Below are 21,708 nucleotides of genomic sequence, written 5' to 3' on the forward strand. Positions count from 1 at the left end.
CTGCTGATTTGCATGTGCCCAGAACACAGCCCACTGCCCTGAGCACATCATAGTCTGCTCACACCCTGTGCAAGAGTCAGTCCAGGTCAGCACCCAGCATGGACATGAAGGTCCCTGCTCAGCTTCTGGGGATCCTGCTGCTCTTGCTCCCAGGTAAGAAAGAACAATACTGGGGATTTATTCAGCCTAGTACAGCAGGGGTTCTGTGGTACTGCAAAGAAGGCCTCTAGTAATATGATTATCAAGGAGGGTATATGTTTTATATTTCCACTGCCAGGTGCCAGATGTGACATCCAAAAGACCAATCTCTATCCTCTCTGTCTACATCTCTGAAAGACAGAGTTTCCATGCCTTGCAGGGCCAGAGAGGGCATTAGCATTTCTTTAGATTGGTGTCAACAGAAATCAGGGAAAGCTCCTAAGCTCCTCATGTATGTTGCAAAGTAATTACCATCCAGATTTAAGGACAGTGGATCTGAGGCAGAGTTTACTCTTACCATAAGCAGCCTGCAACCTGAAGATTTTCCCACTTATTACTGTCAACAGCATAGTAGCTACCCACTCACAGTGATACAAGCCATAACATTAAGCTACCAAGGAAGTAGAGGTGAGAGGGTAGGCTGTCCCAACTTCCCTTCCAGGTGCCTCCATCCGATGCCACAGCTTCGCAGATACATGTAGAATCTGAAGGTCACTTGAAGATTTTGGTGGTAGAATCTTGGTAGAGTTCCCTGTACTCTATCTCTCTATCAGCAGCAGTACACACTTGTCAATGCCTCTCCTGATTCAATACAGCACACAAATCATAAAAAGGGAGGAAACTTTGAGAGTGTTATTTGGGGTTCTTTTGTAAAATTGACACATGTTAGTTAATTCAAGCAAGTAATGTTTCTTTTTTAATAGAAAAAATTATTAGCCTATGGCCATTCCAAGACTGGCTTATGTTATTGAGTGAAGCTAAACACAGAAATGGAGTATTCTCTGGTGTCCCTCAGACCCAGATCATCTAATTGTGAAACAGAAGGCCGCCTTACCTAGGTCCTTTCCCTATGTAGACACTTGGAGTGAGTACCAATGCACTCAACTGCTTGTAGATCTTGAGAGATGATCCTCCATTTCTCCCCTCTGTCCTAGCATCTGCCTGCAGGTTTCAGTACATTCTAATGTAGTCTCTTCTTACTGTCCATGTTCATTAGGACTCATCATGCAAAAACCCTACAGGAAACAGCTTGGTACTGGCATAAGAACAGACCTCAGGACCAATGGAATAGAATTGAAAACCCAGAAATGAACCTACAGACCTATAGCCATCTAATCTTCGATAAGGGAGCTAAAACAATAGAATGGAAGAAAGACAGCCTCTTCGGTAAATGGTGCTGGCAAAATTGGTTAACTACATGTAGAAAACTAAAGCTAGATCCTTATATATCACCCTGAACCAGAATCAACTCCAAATGGATCAAAGACCTTGAAGTCAAAGCAGACACTCTGAAAACATTACAGGATGGAATAGTAGAAACCCTAGGTCTCCTTGGCTCAGGCCGAAATTTTTTGAATAGAGACCCAGAAACACAACAAATCAAAGAAAGGTTGGACAAATGGGATTGCATAAAGTTGCAGAGCTTCTGCAGGGCAAATGACATAGCTTGCAAGATCAATAGAAAGCCCACAGATTGGGAGAAGATCTTTACTAGCCATACAACGGACAAGGGTCTCATATCTAAAATATACTTGGAACTCAAAAAATTAAACCCCCCAACAACAAATCCCCAAAGAAACAACTGCCCAATAAATAAGTGGGCGAAAGACTTAAAGAGAAACTTCTCTGAAGAAGAAAGAAGGATGGCCAATAGACACATGAAGAAATGTTCAACATCCCTAGCCATCAAAGAAATGCAAATCAAAACAACATTGAGATATCACCTCACCCCAGATAGAACGGCAAAAATCAAGAACTCTAATAACAACAGATGCTGGAGGGGATGTGGACAGAAAGGAACCTTACTTCATTGTTGGTGGGAATGTAATCTTGTCCAACCACTTTGGAAAGCAGTATGGAGGTTCCTCAAAAGACTTCACATAGAACTCCCCTATGACCCAGCAATCCCACTTTTGGGCATTTACCCAAATGCTTACAAACAAGACCACACTAAAGCTACCAGCACAACTATGTTTATTGCAGCACTATTTACCATAGCTAAGATATGGAACCAACCCAGATGCCCCTCAGTAGATGAATGGTTCAAGAAAATGTGGTATATATACACAATGGAATTCTATGCCTCCATCAGAAAGAATGACATTGCCCCATTTGTTAGGAAATGGAAAAACTTGGAAAAAATTATATTAAGTGAAGTAAGCCAGGCCCAAAGAAACATAGGTCCCATGGTTTCCCTTATTTGCAATATCTAGTATATGTATGAGTCAAGCGGAAAAGGTCAGATAATGTGATGTCAGGAAAATGAACCCTTAGATATGTATTTTAATGTTTTTTTCTTTTATGCATGTGTTTCTAAGGCATTTATAAGATTATCTCTTTTTTGCATTGTATGTCCCTCCCCCACAGTATAACCCCTGCTTTCACTATATTTGATGTCAGTATAACTTGTGGAGGAGATGGGGAAAAACCAGTTGTTTAAGGATACAGGTGGATCTGATGCAACAATGAGAAGTACAAGTTGTCATGTCCAAAACGAGCTTTACAACGTCGGTGGGGGGGAGGGGAAGGGGGTGGGGGGGAGGGGGGAAGGAGAAGGATTGTGATGGCGGGGAGGTGGGAGGCTGGGAAGGGATGGGAAGGGTAAACAAAGGAGGAGGCTGCAATGCTTGGTAAGAAATGTTCGCATTATCCTGCCCATGCAATTGTAACCCCTCTGTACAGTATGTTCACAAATAAAATAAACTAAAATAAAAACCCTACAGGAAATACTGGTGGCTTCCACAAGGAAATTATTAGAAGAATCTGCACAGCACAGCAAAACAATAATTACATCAGTCTATTCCCCACTCCGTTCTTTAGTTAGAAATCACCAGGTTGTACACTGGTGGATCCAGTTCCTTACTCCTTTTCTTTTTGGTTTGTTTTCATTTTCCTTCTAGTCCTTGGGCTTGAACTTAAGGAAAGGTCTTGCTTCTTCCTTGAGGTTTTGTTTTCAAAGCTAGCATTCTACCACTTCATCCAAACCTCCACTTCTGGATTTTTATGTGCTTAATTGGACATAGTTGTCTCATAGACTTTCCTATGCAGGCTGGCTTCCAACATCTGTCCTCAGAAAGTAATATCATGACTAACTAGGATTATAGGAATGAGTCACTAGTACTTGGTTCCTGACATTTTTATTGTTATTACAATTCCATGAACAAGAAGATGTGTATTTCCTGTTTGAGCTGTCAACTTGACTCTTTTCCTGTTTGCACCTACTGCATGTACACGGACTTAACCACGATGCTCTACCACAAAAAAGGAAAATCAATTTGGAAAACATAAGGGCAGATTTCTGAGCTTAATACTCTCTGGGCTATCCTGAGTGTCTTAAATTGCTATGGAAATTCTAGATTGCATTTTCTACTTTATTCTTTTAGGGAATTTTAATTTTGCATTGGTTTGATTCTATGTTTCAAACTAGAGAAAATTTAAAATAATGTTGTACTCCAATTTATGACTGTGGAAATACTTTTGAATAGCTGTGTCTTCTTTACTCTAAAAGAGATACTTTTCTATTCATTGTGTTTGCATAGATTCTACTAAGTTATCATTATATCCTATGATTAATTTTAATAATTTTTAATAAATTTGTACAAATTTCATAAGCAAATCAAGATACCTGGCTGCTTCCCTTCTCAATTTAATGTCTGCTTATTCCTCTAGCTTTATTGGATTTGGAGGAGAACATCCTGAACAATAGTGTAGATGAGGATATGATAGTAAATATTTCAACAGTTAAAACAATCTGATGGGGAAAATGTTAAAATATTTCACCACTTATTATGATACTTATTAATTTTTTACATATATTTCAAACAACTTTGTTTTTTTTTCATTATTTCTGTCTTCCATAGACACTAATAGCTTTTTATTATTTTTATTTTTGGTGAACATACTGTACAGAGGGGTTACAATTACATAGGTAAGATAATGAGTACATTTCTTATCAAGCATTGCAGCCTCCTCCTTTGTTTACCCTTCACATCCCTTCCCAGCCTCCCCCGCCCCCCCACCTAATCCCCCACCCCCTATACCAAAGTTGTAAAGTTCATTTTCGACATGACAACCAGACACTAATAGCTTTTGAATATCATGAACAGATATTGACTTTTAGAAGTATTTTAACTAATATACTCATATTATCTTGATTCTAATCCTGTTAGGATTGTAAATTTTACAGATAAACCTATTATATTAAAGTCAATAGAAGTGGAGCTGATGCTTAACTGGTAGAGTACTAGCTGAGGGACAACACCCAGTCCCTGAGTTCAAGACCCACTTTCAACAACAGCAGTAAAAGATACAATCATGGAGCTGGGCATAGGTGGCTCAGGTCTGTAATCTAAGCTAATCAGGATGCTGAGATTTGAGGATCACAGTTTAAAGCCTGCCCAGGAAGGAAAGTCCAGGAGACCCTTATATCCAATCAACCAGCAAAAAGAGTGTGATAGAGTGCTTCCCTTGAGCTGAAGAGCTGAAGAGCATAGGGACAGTGCCCAGGCCAAGTGTTCAACACACACAACTAACAAAAATAATACAATCATGTAATTTTAAAAGAACTTTCCAATTTAACTTCCTCAAAATATTGTCCTTGAGAGAAGGACGAGGGAGAAAATGGGAAGGAGGATTAGGAATAAGAGGTAGAGGAGAGGAGAATGAAATTCTCCCTTTCTTAAGACAAATTTTCACAATGTGCAGAGGAGACCATAGGCTGAAAAATTTGAGTATGTAGGATCAAAGGTCAGAGGAAGTTCTTGTAAAGTAAGCTGAAGATTGGAAGACATGTGAAACATTGAGAAAACAGGACTGTAACCAAACATTGCTATAGGTGAAGTGGCATGAATCTCACACAAATATACTGTGAAGCTGGTCAAATTGGTAGTACTGGGTTTTGAACCTCAAGGTCTTTGATCCATTTGGAGAGGATTCTGATTCAGGGTGATCTATAAGGATTTAAATTGAGTTTTCATGTGTCTACACATGTATAGCCAATTCTGACTGCATCATTTATTGAAGAGAGTTTCATTCCTTCAACTTTGGTTTTGGCTACCTTTCTCAAGATTAGGTAGCCATGAGTCTGTGAGTTCCTTTCTGGGTCTCCAATTCTATTCCATTGTTCTACAAGCCTATTTATGTGCCAGTACCAAGCTATTTTTTGTAAGTATAGCTTTATAATAGTTTGGTATATCTATTCCTCCAGCAGTGTTCTTCCTGCTGAGAATTGCTTTAGCTATTTAGGTATTCTATTATTCCACATGAATTTTTAGATTGCTTCTTCTTGTTGATTGAAAAATGTTGTTGGGATTTTGATGGGTATTGCATTGAATTTTAGATAGATTTTGGCAGTATTGCCATTTTCACATTGTTAATCCTCCCAATCCTCTATTATGAAAAGGAGTGGAGCGAGCAGACTGCCTTGTGATAATCTTTGGAGGAAATAATTTTAACTTTTCACCATTTACTATAATGCTGACTATAGGTTTGTTATATATAGCCTTTATTTTATTGAGGAATGTTCCATGAGTTCCTAGTTTCTCCAAAACTTTCTCCATAAAGGCCCATCCACAATTCTTATGGTTCATTTTCAACATAGTGTTCATGAGTACCATTGCTGCATTTGTACACCTTTTGTGCTTACATTTTTGTGACTCTCCTTACCCTCCCAAGACATATGAGCTAACAAATAAGACAAGGAAACAAACACAGTAATAAAGAAAATTGGCCTTATTTCCTTTTTTGAGGTCCTTTTTATAAATGTTACTTTTTATGGTCAGAAATAAGGATACAGGACGACCTATTGTAACAAGGAGATGTATAAGACACTATGTTGAAAATGAACTTTACAAATTTGCTCCAGGAGTGGTTAGGAGCAGTTGGAAAGGTGGGGAGGAAATGAATGTTAGGCGAAAATAAAATAAGGGGGTAACAATGCTGGATAGGAAACGAGCTCATTACCTTGCTCATATAATTGTAATCCCTCTGTACAGTATTTTTACAGTAAAAATAAATGTTTAAAGTTAAAAATAAGTACACGGGCATTGTGTTTTTCTTTTCCTCTTTTAAGAATACACTCCTTTAGTCCCACTTTGTGTACATGCCTAGAGGCCTATATTTTAGATATAGACTCCTCACATGAAAGAAATAATGCACAACTTTTTTTTTTTTTTTGGTCCGGTCATGAGGCCTGAATCCTGGGCCTGGGCGCTGTCCCTCAGCTCTTCAGGTCAAGGCTAGCACTCTACCACTTGAGCCGCAGTACCACTTTCGACTTTTTTCTTTTTTGCTTATGTGGTGCTGAGGAATAGAACCCAGGGCCTCAGGCATGCAAGGTAAGGGCTTTACCACTGAGCCACCTTCCCAGACCCATGCACAACTTTTCTATCTGAGCTTGGCATTCCACACAACAGGATTTTTCCTAGGTCCATCCATTTCCAGGCAAATGACATAATTTTATGTTTTCTAATGATTATGTACAATTCCTTTGTGAATAGTACCACATTTTTAGCTGTTCACCTATTGTAGGCCATCCTGGCTCTTTCGACAACTTGGCTATTTTGAATAGTGTCGCAATGAACATGGATTTGCAAGTGTCTATATGGTGTCCTTGCTTGTGAGGTTCAGGGTAGATGCGTAGGAGTGGTATGGTTGGGTTTCAGGGAAGATCTATGTTTCATTTTGTGAGGAACCTCCAGACTGTTCCAGAGTCGTTGTGCCAGTTTAGATTCACACCGAAATTTCAATAAGATTCCTTTTCCTCTACATCCCTGCCAACATTTGTTATTTGAATTCACAATGTTGGCCAATCTTACTGGAGTGAGATGGAATCTATGAGTTGGTCTTATTTTTCATATCCTCTATGGACAGGTATGAAGAGCATTTCCTTATGTGTTCTTTTGCCATTCTTACCTCATCTGCTAAGTCATCTATCCTCAGCACTTTGCCCATTAACAAACTGATTTATGAGTTTTGAGTGGGGGTAGTTTCTTAAGTTCATTGTATAGTTTGGATATTAGGCTTTGTCTGATGTATTGCTGGTAAAGATCTTCTCGTAGTGTGTTGGCTATCTTTCTGCTGTGCAGAAACTTTTTAGTCTGATGCAATCTCATTTGTCAAGTTTCTTTCCTATCTGGTATGCCTTTGGAACTCTATCCTAACACTTTCGGCCTATGTCAATGACTTCTAGTATTTCTCCTACTCTCTCTTGTAGTAGTTTCAAAGTTTCAGGACTGATTTTCAGGTCTTTGTTCCTCTATGAGTTGATATTTGTACATGGTGACAAACAAGGATCGATTTTTAGTTTCCTGCAAATGGATGCTCAGTTTTCTCAAAATCAATTATTGAAGAAGCTATTATTTTCCTAGTGTATACTTTGAGTCCAAATCAAACCATATCAAATATAGAGTTTTATTTCTTGGTCTTCAAGTCTGTTCTATTTATCTTTGGGATTATTTTTGTGCCAGTAACAAGATTTTGTTTTTTGTATAGCTCATACTAGAGCTTGAGTCTGGGATTGAGATTATATCTGTATTCCTCTTTTGCCTAGAATTGTTTGGTTGCTTATTCTATCTCGAAATCCTAATTCTTAATCCCTCAGGTGACTGAGATCTGATTATCATGGCTCAAAGCCCAGGCAAGAAAGTCCATGAGATTTTTATCTCCAATTAATCAACAAAAATGCTAGTTGTGGAGCTGTGGCTCAAGTGGTAGTACATTAGTTTTGAACACAAAATGCAGGGACTGTGCACAGTTCTTGAATTCAAGTACCATCACTAGAATGCACAAACACACACACACACACACACACAAACACACACACACACAATTACCCAAAGTATGGTAATGATTAATTCTACTAATATTATTTCATCTTTGTTAGACAAAATTATGAAACTGTTAGAAATGTTTTGAAATATATTAAAACTGATTTTCTGAGATCATGTCAAGGTGTAAAAAAATGAGTGCTAGGAAATGTACTTACAAGAGGATTTGAGATCAGGAGGAAAGAGGTAGAATAATAAATAGAGGAAATGAGTAGAATGCAGGTAAGAATGCACTACATATGCCACAGAACTGAGAAAAATAAGGGAAAGGGTACGTCGAAGCAGGGCTTAGATATCTCAAGGTGCATTGTATTCATGAATCGCTTTGTTGTAAAGGCAAAAATATCAAAACAAATTAAAATTAACAAACATGTGCTAGGAAGGTGGTTCAGTGGTAAAGTACTTGCCTTACATGCATGAGGCCCTGTGTTCGATTTCTCAGCACCACATAAGCAGAAAAAGCCGGGGAGTGGCACTGTGGCTCAAGTGGGAGAGTGTTCCCCTTGAGCTGAAGTCCAAACAGACAGCGTCCAGACCCAGATTTCAGGCCCCATGACGGGTCAAAAAAAATTGCTAACAAACATGAAGGAAAGTGTGCTATGAGAGGAGTGAGAATTTTAGAAGGGATGACATTGAAGAGGTATTGTGTGCATAAACTGTTTCGTGGAATGGCAAATCCTTTGTACAACGACCTAAAGAAAATAAAAACCATTTTTTAAAAACTGCTCTTTTGGGTATAGAAAAGCTCAGAAATTGAGAGACATTCCTAAATTTCTAAAATCTTAATCCTAAATTCCTCAATATCATAGTCACTTTGGCCAAAGTAAATAGCCCTAAAAGCAGAGATTTTGAATTTTGTAAATAATCACAGGAGTAAAGTACAGACATCATTTCCCATTTTGATCATGCTTAGAGTAATCTAGATGATGTCAGTCGCTTCTGGTCAATAATAAGTACTGAAGGATTTATCTATGGAGGAATGTATAATTTTTTTTGTATTTGCTTACCTTTAGTGAATATATTGCTCATTAGATCATTTTCACCTGTTTAATATAATCCCTCACATTGTGTTGATGATATAATTTAATGAAGTTTATCTACTTTGGTCCCACAAGTGAAAATAAAATCATATTTTTAAATTTTATTGTACTTATTATTTTTTAGGCCAGTCTTGGGGCTTGACCCTAGAGCCTGGGCACTGTTCTTCAGCTTTTTTACTCAAGACTAGCGCTTGAAGACTTGAGACAAAGCTCTATTTCCAGATTTTGGGGTTTAATTGGAGATCAAATTTTCACAGACTTTCCTGCTTAGTTGGCTTCAAACTATGATCCCCACATCTCTGCCACCACCTATATAGCTAGAATTATAGTTATGAGTCACAAGTGCCTGGCAAAGAATAGCACTTTAAAGAATATCCATTCCTAGTTGAGCTACATCCTGTCTATCAAATTTTATATTTTCAACATTAGAGGCAATACAGAACTCTTTCTATTGTCACCACTCCAGGACAACTCCAAAGATCTCATTTGAATAAGAGGAGTGCAGATCTGTCATCAGAAAACAGGCTTCACTATGGATGCTGAAGATCAGCACTAATCCAGGATATGTATCTCATGATCTCTTCCAGAACAAGTCTGAACAGCTCAGAGTCAACCATGTTGCACTTTCAAAGGAGCCCTGGGTTCTGATGTAGCTTCAGACAAACCCATGTTCCATATATCCAATTTTAAGATAATGGTTAGAACATAGACTTCAATTGACTGCATTGGAACAATCCTGTTTATCTGCAGACTCCAATTTTGCTGTATGAATACTAACTGATGTCAGAACACTTGAACTTCATGTGTGAATACCTCAATTTTGAAGGATACCAGTAGACAGGATCATGCTTATGCCTCTGGAGCTGAGAATAAAGGGGTGAGTTAGGATGGAGAAAAGCCTTTCTTGCAGTGACCTTCAGAGCCTGGCTGCTTCTAGGAAATACTCTGAGCAGGTAAACAGGAGCAGCTGGGGCAACCCAGACTCTCACTTCTGCTTCCCTGGGAGTTTTAGGTTATGACGTGTATCACTGTGGGAGGAGTATTGTAACCTTGTTGAGAGTAATAGGCAGGCTGATGAGGGTGAGAATGAACTCTGTCCTGATCCATTGTAACTTAACCTAAACTGGGCAGCTGATTCTAAGCTGACTGTAAGGTAGATCAGAAACTTAGGAGCTTTCCTGGTTTCTAATGATTCAAGGATAAACTGCTGCTAATGCTTGAATGGTATGGCAAGAGATGGTGACTCTCTCTCTTTCCTGGAGATTAGAAAAGAGGACAGAGACTGGGTTATCTGGATGTCACATCTGGCACGTGACATAGGAAACATGGAAATAAATACCCTTACTGACAAGCGTGTTGTAGGAGAACTTCCATACAATGCCAGATTGAATTCACCACACTGTGCTGAACAAATTTCCATTGCTGTCTTTATTACCTGAAAGCCAGAGCTACAGGAGCCCCTGGATCTGAGCAGAGAACCTCATGTCCATGCTGTGTGCCAGAGAATAACTCCAGCATAGAATATGACTGGGCTGTGAAGAAATCCTCAAGTCAGTGGACTGTGTTTTGGGTATATGCAAATAAGCAGAGCCTGGACAGGGCTGAGCACAGTTGCAGTTCTGTCTTACTTCAGCAATTCAGTAAAGGCCTAATGTCCCCAAGAATCCTCAGTCTTATTGGAATAGATAAGTTTCAAATGCAGAAAACATGATTGTCTCTGGATGCTGAAGAAAAGCACCTATCAAGGATCTGTGGGTAGGATGCCATTTTGATCTCTTCCAGATCCACTACATTCTGTCCCTGGTCACATTCCATTATGAAATGGCTTGTTTGTTACAGTATAATCCCCAAAATTGCAACCTCTGACACATTCTTCACCTCTCCCACAGGTATTATTGATAGCACAGATGGTTACTCTTTGCTCTGATACCATCATAATACTTTTGTGAAATTAGAGCAATGTAAAAGCAGGAGTGTTCTGACTTGTAAGAAAGACCATTACCATTCATCCTTATACTATTAACTTTGGATAATAATTTGCCTGCTCCATTTGTAATTCCTCTGTATCCCAAAGTTGAGAATACTGTCCTTTCCCATCTGAGGCAATGTTCACAATTGTATGTATCTTTGCCTGATCATTCCTGGATGCCAGACATTACTGGAATGATCACTACATACACTTTTATTTTTGTTGTTGAGTTTGTGCTAAGACTCTTTAGACCTCAGCTTCCTGTTTTGCTAGGATTTTAGGAATAAGCCACTGGCCTCCAAATCTTTACCCACTGTTAATCCCATTTTCTTCAGTAGAAGATATCCTGTTTCTACCAAGTGTTCATTCATTTGCATGAATTTACTATGATCCCAAATTCTACCAGGTCCTAATCTTTTAGTGCCTAAAGAAACAAGTTTCTCATTGACTGGATTTAAGGCAATGGGGCCCAAGATTGATGAGGAAAGCATGTAAGGGAGTGAAAGTAAGTCTCCCATGGGGAGTTTGGCCATACTGGAGTCCAAACTGTATCCTCACATGGGAGCAGTGTTACTGTTGGCCAAGTGATTAATAATTAAGAAGAATAAGCAACAATATTCACTGTTAGTAGGGGATCCCAGTGTGGGAATCAGACCCAGGCCAGGAGAGGAAGCTACCTTCAAGGTTGACCACAGAAGCATTGCAGAGAGAAGCAGGTATGTGTTTGTGGATGTTGTCCACAATGTATATATATATATATATATATATATATATATATATATATATATATATACACAATGTACATATATATATATATATATACATATATGATGGTTGAAGACTAGGAGTGGTTATCAATGGAAGCATACATCAACCTTGCATTATTCATTAAAATTATTAGTCAGGATATTCAGTCATAAATGTTTCCCATTTCTATTGAAAGGCAATTGAAATTAACTGTGGTTTGGAAATGGAATTAAAAGTATTAATGTAAGCTTATGTTTCTCTCATTCCTTCTGCAGAACCATATGTACCCTTGTGCAGATAGAGAAGTATCTACACAGTTCTCCATTGCCTTGAAAATAAAATGACTTTTCAATCCCTAAAATTCACCTGTAGTGTTGGAATTACTTTATTCACTAATAGGAACTATTAATAGATAGACGAATGTCTATCTCTCCATTGGAGAAGCAAAAAAAATGCAAGATGACGCTGATTTAACTTGAAACTAAGGACAAGCTCCAAGAAAGACATCTTAGTACAAAAAAATGAGACAACAACTAGTGATTGCCAGAACAATTTAATTATGAGAATAAGAAAATCATTTAACCTCCTAAGGAAAATATGAGCTAAGGAATTGATAGTGATGTTTTAATGAGGAATAGCTTCTTCATAAGGTATGAAATGGCTTCTCTTCCAAGTCTTGTTTATTATAAAGTGGAGAGTGCCAGCTCAGCTGAGAATTCTGACACCACCTTCAGCCTAGATCAAAGAACACAGAAAAGATACTGCTGGGAGATACTGAGGTGCTTTCAAATTGTTCAATGTGAACTTACAATACATATTTACACTGCAGAAGGGTCTGAGTTGGAGGAATGAATTGTGCACTCTGTTCTATTTAGTAACATGAACATATTTCGTGTTCTGACATATGTATGCATATTAATAAAGTTTTGAAATTATATGTTCACATTTACTTTTAGTAATTTACTTTTCTATATTGATGTTGGCTAATTAGAATAATTTAATATAAAGCTATTTAGTATGTATAAACTTAACTGGAGAATACAGATCATTACAATTCTGATTCTGAAATGTCAGTACTCATAATCAATCCTATTAAGATATGGTATTTTGTCTTTTATCAGTTTAAATCCTCTTGCTCATTGTTAACACACTGTTGCTCTCACCCTTGCGGAAGCTTTACACAGGATCCACAGGACCATGGCTGGATGCTCAGAGCTCTGGTTACAGGATTTACCAAAAGAAGTTTCTGGAGTGATTCAGATGAGTGTGGACATCAAGAAAGTGCCATCACACATTCCTCTTCATCCTGCTTCTGGGGGGTTAGACTGAAGGCTTCAACGATTGATATCCTGAAGAACTAAAACTTGATTTGGGGTGTATAGAATAAAGCAAATCAGCTATATTAGTCTGAAAGTTGTAGTATTGGAAAACCACTTACCCATACACATTTTAATGCGACCAATGATGCAATGTGTGGCCATTCTCTATTCCTGATGGAAAGTGTCTTTAAGGAATTGATGATTATTCTACCTCTAATCTCTGTGACAGTATGTATAGGAAAGATGGTCACCAGGAACATCAAGCCAAGCCAGTCTTTTAAAGAGCTCAAACCAGAAGAATGGCTTAGCCTAGGACCACAAGGAAATAGATCCTGCTCCTACAGTGCCCATCCGGTGGCCATTTTCTTGGATATCTGGGTCCCTGGTTGGTTCCGTAGATAGTATTTGGGACAGATTTCACACTGACCATCACCAGCCTCCCTGTGATTTACATAACCAACTATTATTCTCCACAGTTTTGTAAACTTTCCTCTCAACACTTCAGCCTCCACCACAAACTTCACAAAGAATGAATCGGAGATTTTGCTGCTCCAGCTGTGTCCCCTCTTCTGAGTCCTGCTTTCTCCCATGGTCATTGTTTGCATCAGTGGCTGTGATCCTGCATAATCATGGAAGAATATATAGTGGGAAGGGAAGATGGAGTAGAACAATCTATTTAGAGAATATTTGAAAATAAGCTTCACCATGAACATTATTATGTGACATGAACCCTTCTCTATCTATTCAGAATGTTTCTCATCTTTGGAACTGTTGCATAACAAGGGAAACTGAGACTTCATATCCTTGGAGAGATAGGGTTAGTGCCCTGACAAACTGTCTTTTCCCTGTGCCCAATGAAACGGAAATTCTCATATTCTTATTTTTATTTTCATTGCATTTTCTTCTGATATTCCATCATGACTCCAATATAGGGTAAAGACAAGGTGTCCTGCAGTCACCCCATCTTTGCTTATTACCCCAATGTTAATAGGCAAGGAGAAGAAAAGTGGGCAACATGCCCTGGCGGGTGTTCCTACTCATTTAGAAACTCAAAGGAAGCTGACTTTAATATCTAGTAGTTTACTTCAAAATTATTTGTTTTGACCTGTGTCCATTCACTTTATATCTTTGTGACTTTTAATAGATGGTCCAAGACCTTTCCATTCCTCTCCATTTGTAGAAAATGTAATAAGCTAAGTAATAATTTTGTTTAATGTATAGTTTTTTGACACTAATTTTTCTTCATTATCTATATCATTAAATTTTAATTTTAAAAGATTTACTGTAATTTTAAATATTTTAGAGATCCACATATCTCATACATAGGTAATCTTCAACTTACACTGGTTTGCATTCCAATGGATCAATAATTGTTATTCTTTTTTCGTTTCCACTGTCTCCAAAGCAGTGTGTGCACAGTAGCAATCTAGATTCATATTTTAAATGCTTATGTTTCCATGGGTGATTGATACATAATACTAATATTCTTCCTGATACCAATCAGGGGTACCACACCACATTTTCCAATTAAATATACAATGATTATAAAAATAGGCTTTTTGTTACATGTATTTGCCCAACAGCAGAATCATGGAAGTATTCAGAGAGGCATGTAAGGTAGCTTGGATACATAAAATGTTTCTGCAGGATTTTTGTAATAGATGCACTTTTTTTAATCATTTGTTGGGCTTGTACTCGGCCTGGGTGCTCTCCCTAAGCTGTTCAGCTCAAGGCTAGCTCTCTACCACTTGACCCACACTACCACTTGGGTTTTCTGAGTGGTTTATTGGAGAAAAGTGTCTCACACATACTTTCCTGCTTGGGCTGGCTTTGAATCCTGATCCTCAGATCTGAGCCTCCTGAGCAGTTAACACTACAGGCCATACAAGACATTGTAATACAAGTGTCTGGCACCCAGCTTGTGTTATATGCATTTTTGACAAATAATATACCCAAACTACAATGGATTTATCTGGATGTAATGATAGTGTTTAGCATAATTTTCACTCTACAATTGAATTTTTTAAAACCTGGTAATCAGCATTCTATAATACCTTAATAAACTCTATGTTTGTTTCTGTCTATGGTATTTTGTATGTGTATGAAAATAGGTGAAGAATTCCTGCTTAAGTTAATGACCACCCACCGTGAGCATTATTCCCAATGCTGTCTATTCTTTTTGAATTCATGACAATTTATTTTTATGAGAGTTCATCTATTTCCTGATCTCTCAGAATTATTTAAAAGTTGCTTATGTCAAATCTTTAATATATTGGTAACTGATTTCCTCCTCACAATGGCAAACGTTGTCTTTCCATTATGTTTTTCTCCATTTTTCCTGAAGTTTATAAGTACTAATCATCTTTTAAAAATATTTATTTTATTGTAATTATAAAGGAGATTTACAGAGGGATTATAATTACATGAATCAGATGAGTACAGTGATAATGGATAATGAGATAATTTTGTACTATCTCTTCTGTTCCCTCATTCTCTCCCAGTCCCGCCCTCATGTCTCCACCTATGAAATATATAAAGTTGTGTAGTTCACTTCCATCCATATCCATTGAGCTCCACTACTGCCCTTATTCACCTTGAAATCCATACAATTCAGTATTCCCTCATCCCTCCTGAGTATGTACACTTGATCGCCATATGTAAAGAAAACAGAATCATCAAATATTATAAGAAGAAAGACAGATCTTTTGTTCTGTATCATTGAGTTCATTTAGATATATATGTATATATATATATATATATTTAATTTTATATAAATATGAAGAGGCATGTATACATTCTGCTTAAATGTTTCTCTCCTAAGAGTATTCTCCGTTGGTCTGATTTAGTGTAGATATTTAGAATCCTGTATGATTTATCATATCCCAATGCTGTCTTTTCATAAACCATATTTACCTAGATTTTTCTAGGGCACTGACTTAGACCACACCATGCTGTCCTTATTTTGACCACTCCTTCCAGTAGGTGGCAAGATTTACACACCAGTATCCAGTGAAGAACATTAGGGGTAGGGCTGGCAACCTTGTAACAATAGGCTCTTGATACTTTTAGCCAGCGATTTCTCCAGGTCCTTCACCTGCAGACCTCTGGAAGACCAGAGTCAGCCTGTGGAAGTTCAAGATAGTAGAAATTTATTCTCTTCACAGGTAGAAAAAGCTCTCACAGGCCTCTGGCCCAAAGCAATTTTTCTGGTTAAGAGCATGGGCTATCAGTCTGCCTTGCTCTCCTCACTACCTATTACAGACAACTTCTCTGACCTGATCTAGTTTTGAGATTGCTAATATTCACAAACAGAAAGGAAGAGTCTGGATATCATCCTATTTAATTGCAAGGGTAAGAACATAATGTAGACCCAGAGAAGATATCATAACACTGGAAGCCCAATGAGAAAGAACCAACATGATGTATAAAGCCATTGTCTCAATGTCCTTTCCCTTACTCTCTGATTTGGTTCTGACCACCTTCCACGTGCGACTCTATGTTTCTTCATTATTAGTGTTCCATGTGAGGAAGCAGATTTTGGATAAATTAGTCTTCTTGCTTTTTTGAATTATTGTATGTCATCATAAGATGGTTAAACATAGCATGTACATTGATAAATTGTGGTCTTAAGTCCAAGATTAAAAATTCTAGTGGAGATAGCAGCATATCACAAATGCTGAGGTAATTTTGGTCTTTTCTGGTAGCAACAAGCTTTTGTTTCAGCCTCCTAGCCATCCAACCACAGGAAATGACTTACTTAGGCCATTGTTATAATTGTTTCCCTTGCTTTAAGTGTTTTTCTAATTAATATAGTAAAGCCAAATAAGGGAAAGTTTGCCTCAGTCTTTTACCTGATCTTAAGGAGAATCAACATTTGTGGGGTAGGGGAGTGGTCAAGGGGCTTAAATTCTGGGCTTGGGCATTATTCCTGAGCTCTCAGCTCAAGGCTTGTGCTCTAGTACTTGAACCACATTGCCATTTCTATTTTTCTGGTGGTTAATTGGAGATAGGATTCTCATGGACTTTCTTGCCCAGACTAGTATGAACCATGATCCTCAGATCTCAGCCTCTTGAGTAGCTAGGATTACAGGTGTGAGTCATTGGTGCCCAGTGAGAATCCACATTTTATTTTATGTTTATATTGTGTGTTGGAATAGACTGAGACATAAAAACAGCTTATATCTCTCTTGTTATGGCAGGGAAAATGTTCCAATGCATAAAGATAGTAAACCAGTTTAAAATGTCCAGAAACTCTATTCTCTCCGTATCTTCACTTCCTCCATATACCTATAAATAAAACACTCATTTTGCCTTTATTTTATCCCTTTCTAGAGTCATTACAGAGAATTGAGATTAGGACACACAGGAAAAGCAGGTCCTCATCCCTTCTAGCACCAACAGATCTATGCACAGGACAGCAGACTGATTGTGACTTGTCCTGTTTGAATGAATCATATTCTGTAGTCTAAAACTAAGACACATGGGCACCATGGACCTATGATGATTTCCTGAGATGAGCCAGTCTTGCAGGAATATCCATCTTTGTCCAGCCCTCCTGATTTGCATTTGCCTAGATCACATCCTACTGCAACAATGACTTCATAATAAGCTGTTCACACCTGTGCAGCAGCCAGTCCCAGTCAGCACACTGCATGGACAGGAGGACCAATGCTCAGCTCCTGGGGCTTCTACTGCTCTGCCTCCCAGGTAAGGAAGGACAACACTTCTTTCACCCTGTGTGGTCAGTGATGTCTGTGGCTTCAGGGAAGTCCTGTAATAACATGACTAATAATGTGGATATTTGCTTTTATGTTTCCAATTCCAGGTTCCGGATGTGACATCCAGATGACCCTGTCTCCATCCTCCCTGTCTGGCTCTCCAGGAAGACACAATCACCATCTCCTTCAGAACTAGTCAGGGTATTAGCAGGGTATTAAACTGGTATCAGCAGAAACTAGGGAACTCCCAAAAACTCCTGATATATTACACTTCAAGTTTGGAGTTTGGGGTCCCAGCCTGGTTCAGTGGCAGTGGATCTGAAAAAGATAATTCTCTATCCATCAGCAACCTGCAGCCTAAAGATTTTGGCACTTATTACTGTCAGCATGTTAGTTACTTTCCCACAGTGATATAAGCCAAGATAAAAACTTCCCAGGAAAGAAGAAGTGAGATGCTGGCCTGCCCTTGCTGCTTTGCCTAGTTCCTCTACCTGTTGACACTACTTCTCTGATGCAGCCAAATTCTAAAGGAAGAATTGTCTGCAATCTAGCATTCTGTTCTTCTTAGCCCCAGCAAAATACCTATGGCACTGAGTCTGATTTAATAGTTGAAACCAATTGTTACATATGAGGGGTCCCCTTCAATTATTTTGGACATTGAACTTCACTAAATTATAAAATAGCTTATTTTCAATCAGTTTCTTCGTAGAAATTAAAACAGCTGCCTAAATAAAAATGATCTTTTTGAGCTTTTCTGAATTGATGTATTAAAGAATCTACAACACAATTTTTGCTCACCACTGATCTTCTGCAAGCCAATGTCTTTCTTTCTTCTCCAAGCATATATGTGTTAAGTGATATTTCAATTTCTAACTTCACAAATATCCAGCTTACAGAACAAAATATTTCTATAGTTGGTCCTTCAACTATTAGAAATGTCTTAACCCCTGCCTCATTCAAGCTATCTTGGATCAGAAGCTTAGAAGCTTTCCTAGTTTTGGTTGATGTCAATATACCAGCTGGTATCCACCTGACTCAGGAATCAACTGCATGGATAATAAAGACCTCCAATTCTATTGGCAAGTCCATCCTCTTCAACTTAATTCCCATTTGTTAGAAAAGGTGTGTACTACTGTTCCTCAGGACAAACATAAAAATACAAGAACAAGATCATCTCAAAGACAAGGAAGAAATGAGATAATTTCAGAAAAGTGAGCATTTAGGGTTTCAAGAAGCTCATGCAGGCTCTGAAGTGTGTGCTCAGAACTGTGAATATAAAAGTAGGAATTAAGAGGCTTCACATCACAGCACAATTCTCAGTCCAGTTTGTTTGTAATTAATAATGGCCTCAGAAAAGAAGATAAATATTAGTTCTGACACAATGGCCTTCTATTAGCATCCTTACAGAGCCAAAGACCAGGAGGGAAAAGGAACCAGGACCAGCACCACATCAGCAGTGTTGAACTTGGGTTCAGAGCACTTCAGAAGCTGAGAGGACTAATTTGGTGCCTTCTCCCATGGCTCAATATAGCAGAATCAAAGGTACAAACTCTTGTGAGGAATCTCATTCCACAGCCCTCATTCACCTATAATAGGTTTCTGAATTTTTAAAAATATAATTCATATGGATGTAAAGCTTATGAAATGTGGTCTATTTTATGTCAATATTCTTTTAATCAATATGCTTTCAATGCAAATTCAAAAAGCGAAGCAGACAAAAAATCATTTAAAACTATACAGATTCTTGGGCTGGGAAGGTGGCTCAGTGGTAGAGCGCTTGCCTTGCATGCATGAGGCCCTGGGTTCAATTCCTCAGCACCATATAAGCAAAAAGAAAAAGCTGGAATTGGCGCTGTGGCTGAAGTGGTAGAGTGCTAGCCTTGAGCTGAAGAGCTGAGGGACAGTGCCCAGGCCCAGAGTTCAGGCCCCACAACCGGACCCCCCCAATAAAAAACTATACAGATTCTTGCAATAAGAGGATGCGATATGTTTAACACATTAAGTGACAAATTTGGATAATATATTTATTTTGTTGAAGCTTCCTGACTCATACACATGAACCATTCCTTATTCATTTTTATTTTTCAGACAGGTAGCATGCTTGTACCTTAATTGGGCTGGCAATGCACTTTCAACTTCAGACTTTATATTCTTATAATACTGAAGAATGAGTTTGAATCTTTTCACTGAAACTTAAAATCCAGGATGAACTTGGGTTAGGATGGGTTCAAGATTTTCCTTTCTTCCATGATCATAAACCAGGAACCACTCTGAGCCCCACTGATTGTAAATAGATATAAATTGAGATCTAGCTAGAACACTGACTAAAAGAGAGGTTTCTATGGCATTCCTAATTTCTTTATGAAATGTACAGTCAATAGATGTTCACTAATGTCACTGGGACTACAAAGAGACTCTAGAAATCTCTTGAGAATGTACAATGCCATTAAGATATTAGAAAAGAATCAGGTCTTGAGACAAGTTGTACAAACATCCACAGACAAGGCTGGACAGTCATTAGAGACACATTCACTGGATCTAAACCCGCAGATCACATGGATTCCTCAGAGCTCTGATTCTTTCTTGAATAGAGTACTTGCATGCTCAACAGGGAGAAGTCCAGAACACCGTGGGGCTATGCAACCTGTCCTTAGTCTTGTTTCAAACCGATTCCATATTCCAGTGGATGAAAATCATTGGTAATAAAATAAACAGATCTCATTTTCCTTTCTTTATTATTAAGTTTTATTATTGTGAAAATACCATACGGAAGGGTTACAATTACATGAGCAAGGTAATAAGTGCATTTCTTTTCAAGAATTGTTGCCTTCTCCTTTGTTTCCCCTTACCATCCCCGCCCTCCCATCTTCCCTCCTCACCTGCCAAAGGTGTAAAGTTCGTTTTTCAACATAACAGCATGTACATCTCATGGTTGCAATGGGTCATTTTACTGGCTTGAGAAGAGAACAAGACTCTCTCTTTCTCTCTCTCTCTTTCTCTCTCTTGCTCTCTCTCTGTGTCTATGTTTGTCTCTCTTTTTCTGTGTCTCTCTCTTTTGCTCATAGAGGGGCAACTGGATATAATAGTTACCTGTTAAGTGATGATATTTCCACTCATTGGAAAAGGATAAATTCAGAGGTATCTATGGTTGGGTAGCAGTGATTTCTGTTGAAGTAATCATGTCCAGCATCAACATTTATCACTTCATGCTGATAAACAGTGAGAAGTAATATCAAATAGCACAAAGGTATGAGAGGTATGATGCTTTTGCTCTGGGCTCCAGGTGAGGTGGGAGGAAAGGTTTACTCACACTCATCACGGCCATTGCTGCTCTCTGATTTGCAGGATTCTCAAACTGATTGATTCAAGTCTTTGTTGCTCAATTTTCTGTTATTAAAGTATCTGCCCTGACAAGTTAAAGCTGTCACTAATACAATATGCCTACATTGGGATGGTCTCAGTACATCTGTGGCCATTCTTGAGATATTCTTGATTACCATTCCAGGCTCCACTGGAGACGTTGTGCTGACTCCAACTCCTGCATCTCTGGCCCTGTCTCCTCAAGACATGGCCATCATCACCTGCAGAGTCCGTGAGAATGCTGATAATGAATTTTGGAGAGTTTCATATATTGGTATCAACAGAAACCAGGACAGTCTCCAAAACCTCTGAGCTATAGAGGATCCAACAGGGAAAGGGGGGTCCCAAACCGGTTCAGTGGCAGTGAGTCTAAGACAGATTTCAACTTCACCATAAATCCAGTGGAGGCTGAAGATGTTGCAACTTGCTATGGTCAGGAGAATAACACGTTTCCTCTCACAGTGCTCTAGCTGGTTGAAACAAAATATTCTTCAGACAGCTGCTATCTGAGGTTCACTGTCCCAGGTGTTT

At 38.5% G+C, this 21,708-nt stretch overlaps 1 pseudogene; it reads left to right on the forward strand.

The window, feature by feature from the left end:
- Positions 1 to 85: 85 nt before the first annotated feature.
- On the forward strand, positions 86 to 18,233 carry LOC106000779 (annotated as a pseudogene).
- Positions 18,234 to 21,708: the final 3,475 nt, after the last annotated feature.

The sequence above is a fragment of the Dipodomys ordii genome, unplaced genomic scaffold (genome assembly GCF_000151885.1).
Source record: "Dipodomys ordii isolate 6190 unplaced genomic scaffold, Dord_2.0 Scaffold237, whole genome shotgun sequence".
NCBI lineage: Eukaryota > Metazoa > Chordata > Mammalia > Rodentia > Heteromyidae > Dipodomys > Dipodomys ordii.